Source organism: Protopterus annectens, chromosome 8.part0, assembly GCF_019279795.1.
Source record: "Protopterus annectens isolate FY-2018-M chromosome 8.part0, PAN1.0, whole genome shotgun sequence".
In the NCBI taxonomy this organism is placed as follows: domain Eukaryota; kingdom Metazoa; phylum Chordata; order Ceratodontiformes; family Protopteridae; genus Protopterus; species Protopterus annectens.
Window position 1 is genome coordinate 293,045,101 of NC_056741.1, and position 22,275 is coordinate 293,067,375.

Consider the following 22,275-nt stretch of genomic DNA (forward strand, 5'->3'; position numbering starts at 1 on the left):
AGGTAATTTAACAACATATGTAAACAGTAAACCATAACCAATGGATAACATAACAAAGAAATAAAGATAAGGGTTGGGGAGAGAGAGAAAAACAGTCGATTAGTACCATTATATGCTATTTACTTGACAAAAGTACTAGTATCTATCTTATGGGTCTGTCTTTTCTTTATGTTCAAATCTTGCAATTGGTCAGTTCTGAAACAATTACCACTTGAAGAAGCAGTAAATTACTTTAATACCAAATTCCTATCCATCCATGATACCCGTGCACCAGCACAGACTATTAGAACCAAACAAAAGTTGCTCCTTGGCTCTCAAAAGAAACCAGACAAAAATGCTAATTAGAAATAGGGCTTGGGCCACTTCCTGGACCACAAAAAACCCCATAGATCAACTTAGATACAGAGAGCTAAGAAATGAAACAAAAAAATCCACCACATTAGACAATAAAAACTATTACTGTCATCTACAAGAAAAACACCAAAACAAGCCACAAAAGTTTTGGGTAGGTATAAACAAACTCCTTAGTCTAGGACAATCCTTCACTCCTGCCCCCTTGGATACTATCCAAAAAAAAACCCCAGAAGAAATTGCCAATACCTTTAACAGCTTCTTTACAACAACCATCCAGAACCTAGCTAACCAATTAACCCCCAGATGCCCATATTCTCCAGCCACTACACCCAGCTCCCAACTCTGCTTTAACTTCAAACTAGTTTGCACATCTTTTGTCTGAAAATTACTTAAGAAACTAAAACCTACCACCCTGTCAGCTGATCTACTCCCTGCAGAATATCTACAAAAAGCTGCAGATGCCATATCATACCCCATTACTATCCTGATCAATAGAACTATAACTGAAGCATCCATCCCCTCCATCTGGAAGATATCCCATGTCATCCCACTCCATAAAGGGGGAAGCTCTACTGACCTGTCAAACTATAGACCCATAGTTTTTCTGTCACCCTTGGCTAAAATTATGGAAAAATGCATCCATAATCAACTCCTGAACTATCTTATGCATAATAATCTTCTAGCCGACACCCAACATGGCTTTAGACCATTCCATAGTACAACCACAGCCCTCCTCTCCTTCTCTAATGTCATTAACCAACACTGAAACAATAATAAACTTTCCTCTGCTATCTTTCTTGATCTTTTGAAAGCACTTGATATGGTAAACCACCAAATACTCATAAATACTTTGAAATCCATCTCCCTAGAGGACCAGGCCATCCATTGCTTTCAATCCTATCTCAGTGGTAGACAACAGACAGAGCAAACTATCCACCCTTTTACCCATCACCCTCGGAGTACCCCAAGGCTCCATATTAGGTCCACTATTATTTTCCATTTTCACCAATGATTTGTATAAGGTCATCCCAAATGCAACATGCATTCAATATGTGGGTGACTCCACTTTAGTGGTGCTCTGACACTTCATTTACAGAGTTTCAGATTCTCTCTCAAAATACTTTAACACAGTTAAAAATTGGCTCCTTAACTGTCATCTCATGTTAAATCCTAATTAAACCAAACTGCTGCTTTTCTCCCCCACTCGCAGGTCTACCAATATGACCTTTACATTAAAATCCAACAACGCCACCACTATTTCCCCAGATTCCTCAACCAAACTCTTAGGAGTTATAATAGATAATAACCTTAAGTTTGATCTGCATATCAATAAAACTATTGAAACAGTTAATAAAAAACATGGCTCACTATACAGGCTCAAGCCCTTCCTAACGCCATTAGCCAGAACTGTAATTGCTCATACACATCTACTCTCCACCCTTCTCTATGCTTTCCCTATATTTACAAACCTCAGCAAAACTCACCTTAATTAACTTTTTAGCAGCTATAATCACATTGCTAGATTTGCTACCGATGCAGCCTACAGAACTCATCACTGTCATAACCTAAATCTACTAGGATGGCTTGAACTGCCTAACCTACTTCAGGCTAACCAACTAATAGTTGCACACAAGATCCTCTACCAACCAGATAATACACCCGTAATTAAAAACCTCATCACCCCCTACAGTAACCTTAGTGTACTTCGTTCATCTGAAAGACTACTAGTTCAAACTCTTAAATCCAACAACACAGCCGGAGAATCTCTATTTGCTAACTCTGTTGGCAAAACTTGGAATTATCTTCCTGCTAATCTTACATCTGAACATTCTCTACCTCAGTTCAAGAAAAGTCTGATTCAGTACTTTAAAAAATTATGGCTATGTCCTTGTCCTAATCCAGACTAACTCTAACCATCACTCATGTGCACATGGAGGACTTTTGCCTACACTTTGTTTCTTAACATATATATCATATGATCTCCTTGGATCTACTACCAGGTTAGCCTACTAGGCATTCAATACCCTATGATTCTCAAAAAGACTGTTTAGAATATTCTATCTGAGTAAAAATGTAATAATTTGCTTGTGTATATCTATTTGTAGTGTTTTTTTTTACATCTGTGTACAGATCTTTTTATTTGTGTTTATTTTGTGTTTTAAACTGTAAAAATAACAGTTTGTTGAATGTGTTTTTTAGAGCTTTTCTCCCTGGGCCTCCACTGAAAATGGACATGTATCCAGTTGGACTATCCCGGTAAACAAATGTAAAATAAAATAAATAAATAAATGTGTGCCAGTCCCGTATAGCTGCTGTAGCATGTACATACCTCTCAAGCTATTCGCATGAGACAGTATGGGCCAGGCAGTAACAACTGCAGGTACACAACTACACAGAACACTTGCACATCAGGTGGACCTATATAGCTAAAACTACCAAGGTGTACTGTGGGCTGATGTAGTGATACTTTGCAATTTAGGTAATCATTCCAATGGCAATCCTGTGACAGACAGATTATGCACTACTAATTACATTATGTGACAGTGTGACACTTGAAAGACATGTATGTGTACAGTGCAGAATCTAAACAGCTATCATGCCTTGTTTGGCAGGCATGAGACTAGAACCCAATAGCAGTGACTGCAGAGGACATCTGCATGGAATGTATGAACTGGCTGCAGCAACTTTGAACAGACACTCCAGGCATACAGGCATACTAAAATTACACTTGTTATTCATTTAATTTTATTATTATTATACGAATTTCCTTTATGTTATGTTGTACTTTCAAATTCTTGCTAGTGATTTTAACAGTCTGTGACAACTAAACACACAATTATTTGCTCTTAATTTGGGCTACCTCACCCATTAAACTGTAGTTCCTGTGGCAAAAGAATCTGTAAACATTACGTGACTGATACTATAATATTTAGTGCTACATAGCACTGGATTTGAACCCTGGTCTGTGTGTGGCAAAATGTACTAAAGACAGATCCTTTAACAAACTACTGAGCTACATCTGATGACTGACCGACTGATATTTGCCTAGAGCTCACATGGAACCAATATATGAACTGGTAGTACTACTACAGTTGTATACTGGACTGCAGTGACAGTAGACCACACATGCATGAAATACAAGCATGGCAGAGATAGTAGGTAATCTATACATTAGTATATAGAATGCAGGTGTACACAATATATTGTTACCACTGTGAAATATCTGTGAAGTCAAAAAACAATATCAGAACATGAAGTGGACTACCTTACCGATATTCCTTGCTTACCTGCTGTTTGTGGATGACAGAGCATTATGTGGACAATACTGGCCTAGAAACAGCCTTGAACAGTACTGTATGTGCTAAATAAGGCATTTGGCTGCCTTTATAGTTGCATGCAATAGCTATTACAGTGTTATACTTGACTGCAGCACCTTACCTTACAACCTGAATGCATACAGTTGTACTGCAATGGTGAAATCAAGACAAACCTCATGTACACAATTTACCTTGGTGTTAATGGTAGTGGTTCATGTGTTATTGAAGAACAGTTGGCCTTATTCATTTCTTGACAAACAGCTCTAATTCCACACTTATTTCACTACAGAGTTTATTGTATACACTTTCATGCAGTTTCTGGTACTGTTTCAAGTATTTATTTAACAATAGTTGTCATTATCCGGGTCTTGCAATACAGCTCTACTTCACAGTTATTGCACTACAAACTTTGTTGTATATACGTTAATGCAGGTAATGTTATTGTTTCATGATTTTATTGCACTACAGTTGGCATTATTCATTTATTGCACTACAGCACTAAGTCTGCATTTATTGCAATACAAACTTTAATGTACAGACTTTATTGTAGGTAATGCTTTTCTCTTTCTTGCTTATTATACTACAGTTAGCATAATACATCCATACTCACCACGCTTACTGTGCAACCTGGCCAAGTGCCCAGCATGTGCCTCAAGGTGGTGAGCCCTCTCCTCTGCAGTTGGGAGAGAAGCACACCATTATGATACCAGATTAGTAGACATTCAGATTAGATATTGGTGGTACAGAGGTAAAAGTACTTACATACATGTGGGACATACTCTGCCCAAACTTCGTGTACCCAGGTGTCCAATAGATACCTCTTACATCTCTTCAGGTCATCATGATGGTGACAACACTGCTCACCTGTGCGGGGGATACCAGTTGCACTGGTGAGGTCCCTTGCCAGCTGGTCCCAGGCCTCCACCTTGCACTCTGAGCCCTGGTAACCTCCCTGGAGAAGCCAGCCTTCATGTTTTTTTACAAGGAGTCCGACCATGACCCTGGACTCCATGATGCCCTAACACTGTGACTGAAAGCGTGAACCCTCATCAACACCTGCCATAGTATCCTTCAGAGACAGAAATCCAATGTATTCTGCTGTATTCCTGCCTATTGGGCTTAATATAGCTTGTTTTCCCACCTTTATATGGCATTAGGCAACATTTAAAAATGTGGCGTGTCACTTAGCAAAGGGCAAACCAGCGCAGCTCAGCTGAGCAGTGCGAAAACCTGAAGACCCTTATGCTCAGCAGTGCATAGTGGTGCTAAACCAGCTAAGCAGAGCCAAGCTGTGCATAAATATTTTTAACCATTATTGTGTTTATGCGGTGCTTAACAGGGCTTAACAGGGCTTAACAGGGCTTAGTGGAGTGCAGCGGGACAGAATTTAAATATAATTGGTATAATTTGTATGTCAAAAATAAATGCTTATTTTCCTTTCCATGTATTCAACCCCTGCACCTACTACTCATGAGGCTGTACCTCTACCCATTTAGCTAAGAGCATATGTGGAATTTTGCTACACCTTTGCATATACCTCTCAGCTGTCTATAAGCACTGCTAAGCACCACACCGTGCCATACAAACATGCTCAGCTATGCTTAAACATGACCTTTAAATAAATAATTAATTGCATCTGGTTTCTATTTTTAGATAGCTGGCAGGTGTTTCAGCACCACTTAGTATTGCTGTGCTCTGTGCCATGCCACACAAACATCTTGAAAAAAAACAAAACAAAAAAAAAAACAAAAAAAAAACACAACAATAAAATAAACAATTAACATTATACAATTGGACAGTCCAGGGAGTGTCTCACTCATCTGCGGACACAGTTGGTACTACACTCCCTACACTGATCTAATAACCATGTTCAATGGCTCTCCCTCGGGCAATGAGCCATGATTAATATGCATGGTGTGCTGCTGAGGGGGAACCGTGTACACGCATACAATAACATTCCATGTAGTCTCTACACTGTGTCTACATGGAATTTATTAAATTCTGGGGTAAGTAAATATATCCAGTAAAACTTTATAAAACCGCAATATAAAACACAATCAAAAACATAACTTATTTAGGTGCTGAGTAATATATAGGTTCATAGGTTCACAGATAGGTACTAGGCTATCGGCCCAAGGGCCTGCATAAGCCTAGCCAACAAGATTCCCTGGCTTACCCCACCCAAGAAAGTTATTTTCCTGTGCCACTGTTGAGCACAGACACAGAAGTGATCCCCGGGGTGTGTTTCCTATTTCCCATCCACTCATCAAGATTTTTCTTGAAGAGTGCTAATGAAGAACTTTGCTTGACATAGATGGGTAGCCTGTTCCAGAGTATGGGAAGTCTCTGGGACAAGAATCTATCCCTCCAGCATGTCCTGTTTATTGTGGTGACAAGGTTTAGGTACCTAGAGTGTGTAGCTCAGAGGGATGGGGATTTCTTTAGGTGTAGCATGTCCAACAGCTCTGTGTTTGACATAGCTTTATATGTTAGGCAGAGATCACCTCAGAACAGGTGATATGCTATGGAGTCAAGCTGGAGTTTTTTGAGACGATCAGTGTAGGGCATTTGTTTCAGGGCAGTAATCCTCTTTGTGAGGTACTTCTGTGACCTTTCCAGCTGCTGCATATGTCTTGTGAGGTACATTCCAAAAGGGGCGTTGTACTCTATAATGGGTTTAATGAGTGTCGAGTAGAGGGGAACAATGACCTCTTTTTTTCCTGGATGAGAACCCTTTTATGATGAGGTGTGCCATGTAGAAGGACTTCCTGACTACTCTGGTGATGTGACTATCAAAGGAGAGACTACTGTCCACCTGGGTCCCAAGGTCTCTTAACACATATTCGGTGTTAAGTAGATTGTTGCCTATGTGGTAGTACATGGGTACAGAGTTTTTACCAAAGGGGATGACACTGCACTTTTTGGCACAGAGCTTGAGGCCATGGCTCTGAAACCAGGCATCTGTCTCAGCGAGGCCCTTCTGTAGGATATCCACATCATTTGCGGACTTGACTATGGCTCCTAGTTTGCAGTCATCTGGGAACTTCATTAGCCAGAGGCCTTCTGTTTTAGCCTGTACTTCAGAGAAGTAGATACCAAACAGGAGAGGTCCCAGGATGGTACCCTGTGGTGCTCCACTTGTCACTGCTTTGAGGTCAGATTTCGAGTCGGCAACGTTTACAGTGTGGGTTCTGTCAGTGAGCCATTTTGGCAACCCATCTTGTGATGTAGGGATTTATACCTAGTTTAGTGAGTTTAGCTATAATCCCAGAAAGGGGGATGGTGTTGAAAGCCTTGGCAAGGTCAAGATAGGCTGTGTGAACCACCTTACCCTCATCTATGGCTTTGGTGACTGCCTCAAAGAAGTCAATTAGGTTCAAGAGGCATGATCTGCCTTTCACAAACCCGAACTGGGTGGATCCAGGGTTTGGAGGTTACCAATGTCTTTGTTTATGAGTTCAATGATGATACATTTCATGGCTTTGCAGACCAGGCTCATCAGGCTAATAGGTCGATAGTTCCCAGGAGCAGTGGTGGCTCCCCCTTTGTGGAGTGGGATAACTGTTGCTGTGTGCCATTCAGTGGGCACAAAGCCTGATGCAAGGCTATTATTGAACATGGTGCTTAAGTGGGGGGCCAGTTCGTTCTGAAGTTCATGTAAAACACAGTCTGGGATGTTGTCCGGTCCCATGGATGCTGTGTTTTTGGCTTTAGAGAGTGCAGCTTTTACCTATGTAGTTGTGATTACAGGGAATCTAAATTCTTCCTTTATAGATATGAACCCTTTAGGGGATAAGGGAGGGTAAAGTTAACACTGAACCTATCTGCCAGGATGTTGGCAATATCAGTTGGTTCTGTAATTGTCATGCCATTGTGCATATTTCATATGTATATTAATGTCCAACAATAGTGGAACTTCCAGCATAAACAATAATACATTTTTGTGTGTTTAGGCTAATATTTCTCTATCCTGAATTTTAATAATGGCACCAGGGAAAGGCAGTCATTAATTCCAGGAAATGGGCTGCATCTAGATTAATTTGCCAACTCAGCTCTTTTAATTCCAACTTGTCTTTCCACCTACCCCTTCCAGGATCAACAGGAACATTTTCCAATATAGTAAAAAAAAATGCTTAAAGCCACACCAACAGGCAGAATATCGATAAAAAGTAGTGTTTGGATTTTTATTAGATATCTCATATTGGTGTTCATATGCCCTTTTATTAAGCTGCTTTTCTGTTTTCCATACATAAAATGTAGGGCAGAACATAACACACAGTCAAAAGCATCACCCCATTAAATAGAAAATTACTTTCCTGTGAGTGGATGATAGACTTTGCTGCATTTTGCAGCTGCAGTACTGGATGGCCCAATATATATTTACACTGGCTACACATTCCACATTTTTGGGTACCTTTACTACTTTTTTCTTTCTTCTCCTTTTATAACCACAAGATTCTAAAATATTCTAGATAATCTTACCTTTTTTGTATATAAAAGTGGGTCTGTTACCCACTATAGCTCTGATTTGTCCATCTTCTTCCAATATTCCCCAATTTTTACTTATGATGCCCCTAATGCTTTTGGAACTAACACAGTATTTAAGTACCATAGCTCTAGAGAAATCTCTAGCCTTTACTACTTTCTCATATTCTAACTATGGACATGCATCTACTCCTTCCCCATTTTGAATATTATTGTTATCAGATATCAAAATACTTCCCTTATTTAAGCCTGTTCCCAAGAGGGGTAGATATTTCTTCCCTCCATTTTGGGCAACTTCTGTGCTAATGGTTCTCACAAAAAGCTCAGGGTACTCCTGTCAAGGAACATATCCTTCAATTTTCTTTTTTCAGTTTCAAAAGTTATATTATCAAACACCATTCTTGCCAATCTAATAAATTGTCCCTTAACAAGATTGTTTTCCTGGGACAAAGGATACATACTACTAAAATGTAGATAACTGTTTGAGAAAGTGGGTTTTCAGTAAATAGTAGAGGAAAACCCATTTTCTTTCTTCTGTAATGTGATATCCAAGTAAGTGATGTTTTTTTTTTTGTCCATTCAGTAAGTTAATTTCAGGAAAGCGGTAGTATTATTCAAATACTCTATGAACCTAGGAATTTCCTGTATGTCTCCCACCCAGAGGACAACGATGTAACCAAATATTTGAGATATAATGAAAACTTCTCCTCAGAAGGGGAACCAAAAATGAAGTGTCTCTCCCAACTAAGCATCACCAAGTTGGCATAAATGGGGGCACAAGCAGCCCTCATCACAACTCCCTTGGTTTGTTAGAAGATGTTACCCTCAAACCAAATATAGTTGTTGTTGAGCACAATTTCCATACATTCCATAATAAGCCTGAACTGTTCCATATTAACTAAACCAGACCTTAGGACTGCTTCATTAAACAGTTCCAATCCATCCTCCTGGGGTATCCTAGAGATACAATCTTTCACATCTATTTCAAAAAGATGACATCCTTACTCCAAAGGGAATGTGTGATCCTACCGAAAAAAAAATCCCAAGAGTCCCTGACAACATGGTTATCCATTTTTTGAAAAGGTTTCAACAACCTGTCCACACAAAGGGCAAGGGGATGTGTTTTACCCCCTTCTGCAAAGACAATGGGTCTAAAAGGAGGGTGGTGCAGGTCCTTGTGATTCTTAGGGATCCCAAAGAAAGATGGAATTCTAAGGTGATTGTTCTGCAAAAAACTTTAAGTCTTAAGATCCATCCCATCCTGCAGTAATTCATCCTCCAAAAATAGATCTCTATATTGGTAGAAACCATGCACTTCATCCGTAGAGTCTCTGGTATAAGTGTCAGTATTTTCCAAAATCTTTAATATTTCTTTAGAGTATTCTTCTCTTCTGAAGAACATTTATTTTAATGAAAACCCTCAAAAACACCCCCAGAGCACCTGTGTACCTACTAATATAAAATAAACACACACACTACATACATCTTCAAATAATGAAGTTTAACCCTCCTGATGGGAGCAATTTTCTCAAACTGACAGCTGCAACTACCTGCATTATCTAACCTAAAATTAAGATTATCCATGCTAAGATACATATGATGCATATTACAACCTGTGTCCAACATACACTAATTGCTGTCTACTCTTGTCTTATCTTTATTCCCCTCTCAGATTTGAAAAGCAGCTTGTATGCTTTCAGACATTAACTTTTAGCCTTAAAAAGTGCTCTGGCTTTTATTGCATGCCCATGTAGCCAGGTTATCTCCATGGAAACATAAGAACAAAATGTACAGCTGCCCTCAGCTGCAGATTTTTCAACTCACACTGAACATTTATTTGCTAAAGAAAATCTTTTCATTACATTCAATGTTCTCTTTTTTACTTGTTTACACAAAAAAATGCTATTAGATTCCAGGGGTCTTAATACAGACATTCACCTATGCAAAAAAAAAAAAAAAATATATATATATATATATATATATATATATATATATATACATCAGTTTATATATACTATAATCTGTGCACTTTTCACACCATCTCCCACCTCAACTACCCAAGATTACAGTATATTACAACCAACAAAGAAAAAAAAATCAGGGTATGGCCCAAGGGGACCATGGAGGCCCTCCAAGACTGATTTGAAAGAACCAACTGGGATATGTTCAATGAGGCAGCCACAGAGAATCAGCTTCTGAACATTGATGAATACACTGAAGTAGTGATGGCATACATTTCAAACTGTGTTGATGGGGTAACAAATACCAAGAGTATCACTATTAGAGCTAACCAGAAGCTATGGCTCACCCCTAAGGTATATGAGCTTCCGAAGGAGAGAAACACAGCTTACAGGGCTAAGGGCAAAGCAGCCCTAAGGGTAGCAAGAGGTAATCTGAGGAGGAGTTTAAAGGAGGCTAGGAGGGAGTATGGCAGAAAGGTGCAGAGCCAATTTGAAGACATGAAGGATGCAAGGAGACTATGTCAAGGCATCACTGACTACAAAATCAGGTCAGCATAGTGTGCAAACAGTATTGAATTCCTGGACAATTTGAACATCTTCTTTGGTAGATTTAAGGAAAGAAACAACAGGTTGGCACTAAGGCTACTCACTGATTAGAAAGATGCAGTACTCAGCACAGAAGAATTAAGAAGAGAACTAAGGAGAATGAAACCCAGGAAGGATGCTTCCCCAGACAACATACTGGGCAAGGTTTTAAAAGGCTGTGCTGATCAACTATGCACAGGGCTCAAGGAAATATTTTATACCTCTCTTGCCATGGCAAAAGTACCCTCATGCTTCAAGGAAACAAACATCATCCCACCACCTAAGAAAACAATTCCCTCCAGCCCTAATGACTACAGTCCATTTGCTCTGATATCCACTGTTATGAAATGTTTTGAGCAGCTGATCAAAAGCATCTTTCATCATGTCTACCTCCTGATTTTGACCCTCTGCAGTTTGCATACAGAGCTAACTGATCTATGGTTGATGCCATATCAGTAGCATTACACATCTCCCTTGAGCATTTAGAGGGCAAAGGCAGCTATGTGAGAATGCTGTTCATAGACTTCAGCTCTGCATTTAATATGGGGGTGCCAATGCAGCTGACAGAAAACCTGGCACATTTAGGAATTAGTAAACATCTCTGTAACTGGATTCTGGACTTCCTGATTGAGAGACCACAGAGGGTGTGTTCAGGTAAGAACACATCAAAGTGCATCACAATTAACACTGAGGTTCAACAGGGATGTGTTCTCAGTCCACTGTTATTCACCATCCTGTCCCATGGCTGCTATGCTAAGCGCATGTCCAACCATATCATCAAGTTTGCTGATGACATCACAGTCATGAGGCTCATCACAAAGGAGGATGAAAGGGCATACAGAGAGGAGGTGGCACCTCTGATAAGTTGGTTTGAGAGGAAGAACCTTGACCTGAATGTAAGCAAGACCAAAGAGATTATCATCGACTTCAGGAAAAGGAAAACAAACCACCCAGTGCTCAGGATCAATGGTGAGAGTGTGGAGAGGGTTAAGAGTATGAATTTCTTGGGTGTACACATATCTGAGGATCTCTTGTCATTGGGAAACACCAGACAACTGGTCAAGAAAGTGCACCAATGACTACACTTTTTAAGAAGGCTGATAAAAGCAAAGCTTCCTCCTCATATTCTCTCCACCTTCTATAGAGGTGCAATAGAGAGCATCCTCACTTGCAACTTCACAGTGTGATTTGGATGCTGCACAGTTACAGAAAGGAAGGTGCTACAAAGAGTGGTGAGGGCTGCAGAGAAAGTAACAGGTTCCAGTCTTCCATCGATACAATATCTTTATTCTGCAAGAAGCATCTGAAAGGCCACCAAAATAATACAGGACAACACACATTCTGCGCATGGACTGTTTCAGCATCTGGCATCGGGCAGGAGATATTGCAGCATCCACTGCAGGATTACAAGATTCAGTAACAGTTTCTACCCCTACAGTGATTAGACTTCTGAACGCGGGCACTAGTCCCAGGAATCTAGACACATAATAAGTCAATTTTTACTTATTTATGAAATATATACTTACATATATTCCAAATAAGTGCAATATTTATTTATTATATCCATAGTCAGTATTATTTAACTCATTCAAGTGCAATATTAGACAAATAACTTAGGCATTTTAATCTGTAGTGTGTTTTGTATTACTTTAAACAGGATAGTTAATTTAACTCCGAGGTGTGTATTCTTTTCATTTATAAATATTGGTAAATGTCTCTGCTCTTTCTTGCATGTATTGGGAGTAGCATTGTATTTGTTAGCTATGTTTATTCCTCTACCAGTATGTGTTGTTTCACTTTCCTTTATAATCTCAAGAACTGAGCTGATGCATGCAATTTTGTTTAGGTAACACATGTGTAGTTCTAAATGACAATAAAGTTTACTTTGACTTTGATATTAACTTAAACATGCTTTTGGTCAGCTTTTTTTCTCTTCACTTTTTACATTGTAATGCCTACATTTCTTAAAACTAAAAATTAAGTCAAAAGAGGTGCTTGTTTACTTTAGTATCTTTATCACACATAACAAAAATGAAAAATGTTTTGCTATATAATATTCAGTTTATATCATCATAAAATGTTTTATACAATACTGTTAAGAACAAAAATTGTGTTATTTTGTTACTTTTTTCCCTATTATTTTTCCCTTTCCCTTAGTGTCTGTCCTAACATTAATTACATTAAGTGACCTATATGCTTTTCTGTCCTCAACAAGTTTAACAAAGTCAACAAAAGTTCAGTCTTTCCATTTTTTCTGGTAAAGCCATTGTTCACAATTGTGGTTGATGATTTATAACCTCACATTTATTCACTAATTTCAATTTTCTTCCTGTTCATCTCCATATCAAAACAATCCTGTCTTGGTTTGTGATTTGTTGTGGAGTTGACTGGTAAGAGCAGTTTTATTTGAATTTATATTGCATTTATTATCACTATTTTTAACTGTTTGTAGGTAGGAAGAGACTGCTTATTAACAAGCTTTACTTTGATTCATATTGTGTTGTTTTACCTTTAGTTTCACTTTTGGTTGTGAGAAAGGGATAGGTTTTGGGCAGCCAAGCTCTAGCCACCACAAGTGGCCTAGACAGCTATAAATTTACATAGAATGCAGAGAGGAAAATTCTGAGCATATCAAAATAATCCTGTCTTGGTTTGTGATTTGCTGTGGAGTTGACTGGTAAGAGAAGTTTTATTTATTTTTACTGTTAAAAGGAGGTGCGACTACGAGCTATAGTGAGCAGAAGCTACTGCATGCGACATAAAGAAATTATAACTTCTGTCTGGCTGGTAGAACTTGTATGGTCAGAACAACTTTATTGTATTTTATTATTTAGTTGGATATTGCTGGTATAATTTTTGTCATAGAAGTTGATTTAAGTTCCTTTGAATTCTTTGCTACTGACTTTGTGTAATTTTTGCAATATGTTATTCAGTTAAAGCTGAATATGGATTCCTTAAATGAGTATGCAATTAACGCTTTGCTAATGCACAAGTATCTTGTACAGTGTAATAAATTATATGCATATTTAAAGGTAACAGCTGATAACACTGGTGATCTTTGTTCCTCGTGTCAAAAGTTGGATGATTTGCTTACCATTGTTAGAAGCAAATCTCGACTTAATGATGATGATTGCACATGTGCAATTGGCATGGCTTGGAGAACTGTTGTATCATATATTAATGACTGCACTGATGAACTAAATAATGTTAGGCATAGAACAAATAGAACAGATTTAGGAAATTATGCATCTATTTTCTGTAAAGAACATTCAACTCCTATGAAACATGATGAGGCTCCTGAGAACTATAGAATTGTGGATGCAAGTACTCAGCAATCTGAGGATCCAGTTTGTTTAGAAGGAAACAAAAAAAGAAAGAAAGTAAGAAGTTCTCAACAAATAACAAAGAAGAAAACAAAACTGACTAATGACTGTAAAGGAAAGAGAATACGTAGTAAAAAGGATTCTGCTTTGTTATGTAACACACTGGTGACAGGGAATGAAGATATCGGTCTATCAGAAAATCCTCAGTCTACAGAAAAAGGCATCACCTTTCCAATGGAAAATTTAGAAAAAAGAGGCAAGGGGCAGGTGAAAAGGAAGAAATCAAAACTGGAAGTGAAAGGATTGAAGAACATTACTGTAAGAAAAAAAGAAGAGACTACATGGCTCAAGCTGTGGATTTACAATGCCAGGTGGATGAGAATTTCATATGCAATGACAACAGTGGAATTAATAAGACTAATAGTGATGAAGATCTATCCTTCATAACAATTGATAGAGTATAAATGACTCTATTAGAAGCTGAAGATTCTTCAGAGATGGTCAGCAAAGATATTCTTGTAATTGGAGAGTCAGTTATTAGAGGGACTGATACTTATATATGCAGAGATGATTATGAACATCGAGTAGTGTTATGCTTGCGACAAGCAAAAATAGAAGATGTGAAACAAGCCTTGGAACGCCTTAATGTAAGGAAGTACAGATCTGTTTTTATTCATGTTGGTACAAATGATGTCACCAACAAAGATTCTCTGACTGTTAGTCAGGAACTGACAGCCCTCCTAGATAGTATAGCTTGTACTGGTGTTAGGACATATTTTTCACAAATCACCTATAGAAAGGATAGTCAGGTCACTGTGAATAAATTGGATAAACACCTACATGGAAAAAATGTCCTGTTTTAAAAAAATGGAAATGTGTAGAGCATCCAAGCCTTCTTTTGGGCACACGTGTTCAGACAGGATGGTGTGCATTTGTCTAGATCAGGGAAAATAATTTTTGCAGCAGATATTTTTCAGTATTTGACAAACACTACCAGGTCAAAATGTAATAGTTCACAGAGAGAAACATTTGCTGCATCTCTGATGGTTGTTAATGCAAGGAGCATTAATAATAAAGTTTTTTTATTAGAAAATTTGCTCCGTTCCCGCAAGATTGATGTTGTTATAGTTTGTGAAACATGGTTAAAGAACAATGACTGGAAACCAGTTCTGTCAGGGTATAAATGTTTTTACTGTAACAGACATTCTAACAAAAAATCAGGTGGAGGTGTTATGATAGGTATTAAAGATAGCTATGAGACTTGTGAATATTACATGTTCAATGATAATGCCAATGCTATAGACTGTGTAACTGTGATAATAAAGACAATCCTGGAAAATATAACAATTGTTGGAGTGTACAGACCACCAAAGTCAAGTGCAGATGACCTAGAGGAATTCATACATTTCTTACATGAAATACAGGAGGGAAGAATAATATTAGTTGGGGGACTTAAATTTACCAAAAACAGACTGGAATAATATTGATTCAACAACATTAGTAAATAAATTATTCACAGAGTATATTCAGGAACAACAAATGCTTCAGATTGTAAAAAAAACCTTCCAGGGGATGGAATATACTAGATATTCTTTGTGTTCCTAAAGAAATTACTGTAACCTCAAGTCAAGTTTTACCACCATTGATGTGCAGTCATCATGGGGCCATAAAGGTTAATTTGTTGCTAGATAATTCTGCCAAACTTTGATCTAAGCCAATGCACAGAAGGTTAATTACAGATTACAGGGAAGCAAAACAGTTACTATATAAAACTAACTGGAGTGAGGTGTTCAGTGGAAAAACTGCAGATGGAATGTGGAAAGTTTTGAAAGACAAATTGTTTGAATGCAAACAGTAAAAAAATGTTTATCATCAGGATCTGGGCATGCAACATCAGGGGGGTATATTTCCATAAGTACAAGATACCTGATTAAGGTGAGAGACAAAAAATATAAGAAATGGAAGAGAGGTCGAACTACAAATTTGAAAACTGAAATAAACAAGCTGGACAAACAGATTAAGCATAGTGTTAGACAAAATCAAGAAAATTTTGAAGAAAATGTATATAAATATATTGAGCATAATAGGAAACTTTTTTATAGATACATAAGATGTGGAAGGAGTAAAGATACACAAATTGATAAACTGTGTGTAGATTCTAAAATTTATTCTCAGACACAACAGATTATAGATATGTTTACAAAATCGTATGTAAAACAGTTTGGATCCACAAAAGGGGTGGTAAGTTGTCCTAGTGACATCCAGGTAACCCCAGATACTTGAATCGAATTAGATTATATTGAAAAAGAACTGTGTAAGCTGGATCCAAACAAAGCACAGGGAGGAGACAGAATAAGTAACAATGACCTGAGAACACTTAAGCAAGAACTTACACTGCCACTACATCTGTTATTCATTAGGTCATATAAATATGGGGAGATTCCTCAAGATTGGAGACATGCACTTATTAAACCTGTCTTTAAGGGAAAGGGGAGTAGGACAAACCCAGAATCATATAGACCATTAAGTCCACTTTCATGTTGTGGAAAAAATAATGGAGAAGGTAATACTAGATAAGTTATTGTCAGAAATGGATAGGTTGGGACTTGAAACCATATATCAGCATGTATATGTTGAAAATAAATCTATTACCACCTGTAACATGATGTTCTATAACAATATAATAACAGCTATGAATGAAAAATTGTGCTATGATGTGATTTATATAGATTTAACTTCAGCATTTGACAGGGTCATGCACAAAATCCTGATCAATAAATTAATACAACTAGGTATTGATGTACTGTTGATAAGATGGATAGCTGCATGGCTTACAAATAGGACATGGCAAGTATCACACACCAATTGGTTTGTTTAGATTGTTTCAGATCTTACTTTTTCATCTGAGGTGCTCTGCAGTCTATATGCTGACGACCTGAAATTGGGTAAACTGATTACAACGGTCTATATTAGAACATCAAAGTTTCAAAACTTCAAATGTTCTAATATCAACCCCTATTCAGCGATAGCTGAAAATATTAAAGCAACAGAAAACCTATTTTTTTCCCCAGGGAAAGAATTTGATTGTCCATTTCTGTTGCTTCAGTATTTTCAGTGCTGTGGTGGAAAGTTACAGGTCGGGTTCAGGTAAGTGTACGATTGAGTGCGGGTTAGGTTAGTTAGGGTTAGGGTGTGGGTTAGGTATGTGTGCGATTGTGTGGACATGAGGGTTAGGTGAGTTAGGGTTAGGGTGCGGGTCAGATAAGTGTGCAATTGTGTGGACGTGAGGGTTAGGGTGGGGGTAGGTGAGTTAGGGTTAGGGTGTGGGTGAGGTGAGTGTGCGATAGTGATGGACCTTAGGGTTAGGGTTTGGGTTAAGGTAAGTGGATAGTTAGTGGTGTGTCTATAGTTTAGTGTAGGGTTAGGTGTAAGATTTTAGGTGTATGTGTGTGGATTGCTGTTTATTTGGTGTGCTAGTGTTGTGTGTATGTGTTTTGGAACAGCAAATGTTTTCCCTAGGAAAAAAATTGCTGTTCTGTATGTTCGATGTTTTCAGCTTTCACTGAATAGGGGTCGATATTAGAACATTCGAAGTTTTGAAACTTCGATGTTCTAATATAGACCTGGTTACAAGTGTTACAGATAAGGCATGTCTGCAAAATAATTTGACTAAATTCAACAGTTGGGCAAAGGAGAATAATATGTTGATAAATACATGAAAAACTAAGCATATGAAATTTGGGAGACATAAACTGAAAGGTGAATATTTAATACAGCACACAGTGATTGAAACTGTAGACTCTTTTAAGGATCTGGGTATATGGGTAGATTCAGCTATGTGTTTTTCTAATCATGTCAACTAATTGGCTAATGATAGTTATAGAACTATAGGTTGTATAAAAAGATTTATAAAGTCTAGGAAATCAAACATAATGAAGTCATTGTCTATTAGTTACATTAGACCCAAACTTGAGTATGGAATAACAATATGGAAACCCTATAGGAAAACAAGCATGAATAAACTGGAAAGAGTACAGCGGAAATATACTAAGGGCATCCATGGATGTGAAAATCTAAGTTATTATGAAAGACTAAAATATCGGAATTTGTACAGTGTCTCTTACAGATATTTAAGAGGAGATCTTATTCAGGTATGTAAGACATTTAGGGACAACTACCTCTGGAAATGTTTGGGGTTATCAAAACGTACTAGAGAATCATCAGACAACCTATGTAGAAGATTCTATAGGAATGAGAAGTGTACTAACTGGTTCTCTGACAGAGTAGCTGATGCTTGGAACAGACTACCAAATTACATTAAAGCAAGTACTAGTTTAGATATTTTTAAGAACAGCCTGGACATTTATTATGGGAACAAGTTTTTTGGCATATTGGCAAGCTAGAAGGGATTTAATGCCCATGCTTGAAACATTTGTATGTATGCATGTATCTCCCAACCCCAGACTCTGGTTCAAGGCCAAAGTATTCCTGACACTTCTAGTCAACTCCTATGCTTTTTTCTGTCTCTTAAGTGTTTTCCTTTGAACACTTGAAAGGGTTTCTCTAGCAAAGTCTCTGTATGAGCTTTATTATCAGAAGAATGAGAAGCAGAGGACCCTTCTGCTTGATGGCTCACTTTTTGTTGGAAAAACATTTGTATTTCGTTCTTAGCCTGATTGGCATGAAAAATGACTTTGATCCTCCAGGAAAAAATATACTAAAGACAGCTGGCTAAAGCAGTTTGAACCTTATACCTCCCTGTCTACATTCCCTGATTGCTGAGATACATTTGAGTCTCTTCAGCTTGGTGCACAGTAAATACTCATTTGCCACAAACACTCTACTGTCTCCAATTTTTAATACTTTGCCATTCTGCCACAGTTTTGTCAGGATGAACTCTTTCTGTTGGTATGATTCCATCTTTCTTAATACAGCTCTTGGCTGCTTTCTTATGGCCAGGATTGGAGCATGCACATGATTAGCCTATCAATTGACAAATTTGGCTGTGAATACCAGTCTGGTGTCTTACTTGTGCTTTCATAAAATGAATGCAGTCTATTCATATTCAGTTTGTCAGATACAACAGAAAATTTCAGGTTTCCCTGTGTGCTCTGTCTGCTAAGTCCACCATTTTTTGAAAACATCTCTTCTTGAGTAGCCTTATACTCAGCCAGCCTTTTGTTAATATCGACCTCTGAGTTTTCCAGTTTTATCAGTTCATCTGAATAGCCATTTAAAGCTCCTTCCATTTTTCCAAACTTTTGTTATTTGATTTGATATACTCCTACAATATTTTTTCTTACTTTAATCAGCTATGAGCACGTTTGATTTATTTTTTCTCTAGATTACTGGAAGCCACGTCTTGCACCAAAGCTGGAGCTTGAACTATTTTTTGCTGAACAGTTGCATGATTCTACCCAGTCAGTGTTTTCTCTTCAGCTCTTCAAGTTGATTGTCTGTTAGGATCTCCAAGGTTTTTCTTTGCTGGCTTCCAGATCATGTACTTACTAGCCAATAACTGCATTTACTAAAACTGACTGAGTTACTGACCCTTATCTCTCAGTTTTTTTTTTCACACTGGGAGAGATGATACTTAGCTGTTGATCAGTGTGTAGACATCTTGGAAGTCCCCCTGTATTTTACTTTGTTTTATATCAGTTTGATTTTCCATATCTCAGATGGCTGATTTGTACAATGGTTCAGATGATCTGTTTTCTATGTGAGGGGTTATTTATTAGAGCTGGTCAGTTGTCTTCCAGGTATGTGCCAGGATTCATTTCTTAATTTGTGCTTGTTTACATGTCAGATTTGTGTAGCTTTATAATGAGATTAATACATGGTTTTATTTAAAAGGTTTCCTTGACAACATGTGTTTCATTATTTGTACTGTAACACCACAAGCAACAATGTAAAGGAAACAACCACAAACGCCTGGTTGTAATAGCTGAAACAAATGACAGAATCCTCGGCTCGAACTGGAAGAACGTAGTTTATTGCAAACAAGGCAAACCACCAATGTTTACAGGTTAAGCGCTTTCATCTGATTGTAACCAGACTTCCTCAGAACAACAACAAGGTGGATCTGGGATGTTTAAATAACCTTTTAGGTGCCAAACTCTGAATTGACAATAGTAATTATTAAACAGACAGTACTCTAAATAAATTATAACTACATATCATATAGCTAGCTACTTTAAAAAACTCACTATAATGAACTCACTTGATGAAAATGAGATATGCATTTAAAAATACTATTAAAAACATATGTAATAATGAATCTATATACATATATGTCATACATAACTCAAAAACCGGGTATAACACTAATAAGCATAATACCCTATACAGTTAAAAACATTGTACACTGTGGGGTGTACTAATATCAATACATAACCATATTAGTTAATCATACACAAAAAATATTTCCAATAAGTTATAATAATATTAGTAAAAATATATGTTAATGGATAAAAATAGATAAAAATAGATAAAAATAATTCTGAATAAACAAAACTACTTAGCCATAGATAAAAACGATTTAATACTAATATGTTCATTAATTCCTGGAAATCTAGTGGCATCAGTGAGCATCTGCCATCTACTCTCCTTCATAGCCAAACTAGCATTAATATTGCCTCCAACTGGGGATATTTTAACCTGATCAATGATGACAAATTTGAACTGATGATCTTCACCTTTCATAACAATGTGTCGATATAAGACATTCTTATTATCCTTAACCCTAATGCTATATCGATGGTCATAAATACGTTTCTTTAACTGTCTCTCCGTTTTGCCAATGTAAAAAGCGGAGCATATCGTACACCTGGCTAGGTAAACTACTAACTTGGTATTACAATTACCAGCCCTACTCTCAATATATGTCTTATTGTAATTATCCAACCTGATTCCTTCAACTTCATTTATTGCATGACATTGATTACATGTACCGCATTTTTTGGTACCCGTTTTTTTCTTCTTAATCACGTGTTTATCAGCCCCATATTCCAAAAGCCTTTTGATGTTAGGTCCTGTTTTATATACAAATTTCGGGTGAATACCCAATATTTTAGTTAATTCATCATCAACAGTTAAGTTCCAATTTTCCATAATAATATTTTTAATAAAATGTACCACCGGTGTATACATCATAACACATACCCTATTGTTTTGTTCAATTTTCATTATTCCTTCATTATTGAAAGGGCTACCTAATATATTTCCCTGTAGGGGAAGATACTTTTTACCCCACTCATTCCCAACATACTGGACTACATCACTTAATAATGAAACAGGATATCCCCTGGCAATAAACATGGACTTTATAAATTCCAATTCCTCATTCATAATTTCAACTGTTGATGACATACGGGCAGCTCTTATACACTGTCCCTTAAAAACATTCTTAAGCATATAAGATGGATGGTTACTACTAAATTCTAAATAATCATTGGAAAAGGTCTCTTTCCTATAAATTTGTGATATAAATCCATGCTCACCATGACTAATGTATGTGTCTAAATAGGCGATTCCTTTATCACTATAATTATAAGTGAATTTTAAAAAAATCTGTGGTATTATTAATGTAGTCAACAAATTATCTTATCTTATCAATAGGGCCTTTCCATAATACAAATAAATCATCTAAAAATCTAGAATAGTAGGCCATATATTTGTTGTAATCACATTTGAACAAAAATTCAGTTTCCCACTCAAGCATAACTAAGTTAGCGAAAATGGGAACACACGATGCTCCCATCGCTACCCCTCTAGTCTGTCTGAAATATTCACTCTCAAAATGTATATAATTGTAATCTAAAACAAGTCCCATCATATCAGTAATTAAATTTATTCGATCCCACTCCATATCAGAATATTTTCTGAGGCTATTGCTAAAATATTCTAAGCCAATGTCCTTGGGAATACAGGAAAATAAATCCTTAACATCGATGGTTATGAAAATCAAATCACTACTCCAAAGATTAGGAGTGAGCTGTCCCAAGAACATCCATGAATCCTTAATTAAATGTGGGATGTTACTATACACCGTTTTTACCCATCTATCAATTGCCACACCTAATGGGAATGTTTTAGACCTACTGTCAGATATTATCGGTCTGAACGGGGGTTGTGAGAGATTTTTGTGTACTTTAGGGATGTCAGTGATAGTGGCTAAAATAGGAAATTCCACCCTCAAGAATTGATATGTATCATTGGTAATCCTATGGTCAATCAGATATTCTTCTATGG